Source organism: Sapajus apella, unplaced genomic scaffold, assembly GCF_009761245.1.
Source record: "Sapajus apella isolate SASKATOON/1434 unplaced genomic scaffold, GSC_monkey_1.0 scaffold262, whole genome shotgun sequence".
Lineage (NCBI taxonomy): Eukaryota > Metazoa > Chordata > Mammalia > Primates > Cebidae > Sapajus > Sapajus apella.
Window position 1 is genome coordinate 89035 of NW_022437202.1, and position 2492 is coordinate 91526.

General features: G+C 42.5%; 1 non-coding gene across 1 annotated transcript; it reads left to right on the forward strand.

The window, feature by feature from the left end:
* Positions 1-2154: 2154 nt before the first annotated feature.
* TRNAK-UUU lies at positions 2155-2227 on the forward strand. The gene has a single exon. It is a non-coding gene; the product is annotated as a tRNA-Lys (tRNA).
* Positions 2228-2492: the final 265 nt, after the last annotated feature.

A 2492-nucleotide genomic window follows, 5' to 3' on the forward strand; every position in this document is an offset into this window, starting at 1 on the left:
TAAAGGTCTTCTACTCATATATCTATTTTCCATGCTTTTGTCTACGTCTTTCAGAATAAGACATACAAATGGCAAACAGATATGTGAAAAGGTGCTCAACACCATTGATCATCAATTAAATGCAAATCAAAACTAAAATGAAATATTGTCTCACCCAAGTTAAAATGACTTTCATCCAAAAGACAGACAAGGATGTGGCGAAAGGGGAACCCTAGTACACTCTTGGTGGGAATGTAAATTAGTACAACTGCTGTGGAGAACAGTATGGAGGTTGCTCAGAAAACTAAAAATAGTACCATATTATCCAGCAAGCCCCTGCTAGCCATATACTCAAAAGAGAGGAAATCAGTATATCAAAGAGACATGTGTACTCTCATGTTTCCTGCAGCACTATTCACAATAGCCAAGATTGGGAAGAATCCTAAGTGCCCTTCAACAGATAAATGAATAAAGTAAATGTGGTACATATACACAATGGAGTACTATTCCGTCATGACAAGAATGAGATCCTGTCATTTGCTAAGTCGATGGAACTATGTTCTGTGCAGGAAATGCTAGATAGATAGATAGATAGATAGATAGATAGATAGATTTTTTTTTTTTTTTCACTCACCAAACTGTGAAGGATTCATCACCAGACCAGGCAGCAGCAGCCTGGGCTCCAGAGTCTGCCAACCACCTGTGCACAGACAAGGAGAGGTCTCGTGAAGCTTCGGCGCAGTCTGGGACCCTCGCTCTTTTTGCAACAAGTTGTTTGGCATGAGGCCCAGGCACCAGCGCCTTTCACGACTGGGCTCAAGGAACACAAAAAAGTCAATTTGTTTTTGCAATTGTCTGGTTTTTTTTTTCAATAACTAACATATGGGAATAGATTGAAATAGAGGTTTCTCCAAAACAGCGCTGGATGAACACCTCTAGGGTCTCACATGACCTGTTCCAGGACTTGGTGGCCATGGTTTGTGACCACGTTCATTTAAGCTCAAATATAATATTTAACTTTTCCTCCACAAACTAGAGGACATTATCTTAAGCCAGGCCCAGAAAGCAACACTTCACATGTTCGCTTTCATTTCCGGAAGCCAAAAATAAAACAATCGAACTAATGAAGGCAGAGGTAGAATGATGGTTAACAGCGGCTGGGAAGGCTATTGGGGTGGGCAGTGACATGGTTAATGGATAGAAAAAAACAGAAGGAATAATATCTGTCATTCGATAGCACAACAGGGTGACCACAGTCAACAAAAATTTACTGTACATTTAAAAATAACTAAAAGTATAACTGGAATGTTTATAACATAAAGAAATGTTAAGGTGTTAAGGTGCTGGATGCCTTGTTTACTGTAATGTGATTATTACACTTTGTATACCCGCATCAAAATATCCCATGTATCATATACATATATATATATATATACACTATGTTCCCATAAAAAGTAAAAAATAAAAAAATTCATAAATGAAGAAAAAATCTCTAAAAATGAAAAAAGGAAAAAAGAAAGTAAAGATCCATTATTACTTCCCGCCTTTGTCTATCCGTTTGGAGAACGAATATCTGGCAGAAAAAGGCTTGCTGTGTTTAACGCCATTGTTTCTAAAGCCACTGGACGGTGACCAGCAAACGCGGCACTGAAAGCTAAACCCAAAGACGCTGCTGCCGTGGGCTTCCCTCCCTGGCCAGCCAGACCGCCCGCCTGAGGCCCACTTGCCAAAGTGATGCCTGGGTGGCGGGTGGCAGCTCCGTCCACCTACAGGAAGGGGTCCTTGTGGAAGGTTCTCCTGCGTCTTCGCATTCTTCCTCCTTCGTCTCCCTTCCCCTCTTCCTACAAAGCCCGCAGGAACACCCTACTGAGCGATACGAACCAGAACAGCTGCGCTGCTGCCTGGAGGGGTTTAGGTCGTGGGCACCCAGCGGAAGGAAACGCTCTGTACCCAGCAGCCCAGCAGCGCTCAGGTTACGAAAATCTGCACAAAGCAGATGTTTAAATAGAGAAAAAGAAAATGTCCCTAGCGATTACAATGTCTCCCTTAAACAGGGTCTTCGAAATGAGGAGAATTCAAGTCCTGTAATTTACAAACTGTAACACGAAAGATAAAATGAACTGAAAAAAATTGAGAAATCAAGATTAGACATTCATTGGAAGACCCAACTTAAGGGCCTGGATAGCTCAGTCGGTAGAGCATCAGACTTTTAATCTGAGGGTCCAGGGTTCAAGTCCCTGTTCAGGCGGACTAAGCAGACGTTTTACCCTAGACCAGGAGTCCCCAACCTCCAGTATACTAACGGGGTATCAAACATCTCAGTAAGACAGCCAGGAAGCTTTATCTGTCCTTACTCTCATCGCTCCTGTGACGGCCTGAGCATCTCCTTCCTCCTAGATGAGCTGAGGCCTCAGATTTTCATAAGAGCGCATGAAAAGGATCTAGGTTGTGGGCCCATTGTGAGAATCTAATTCTTGATGATCCCTAACTTGTTCTCTAGGTTGTGGGTTCCT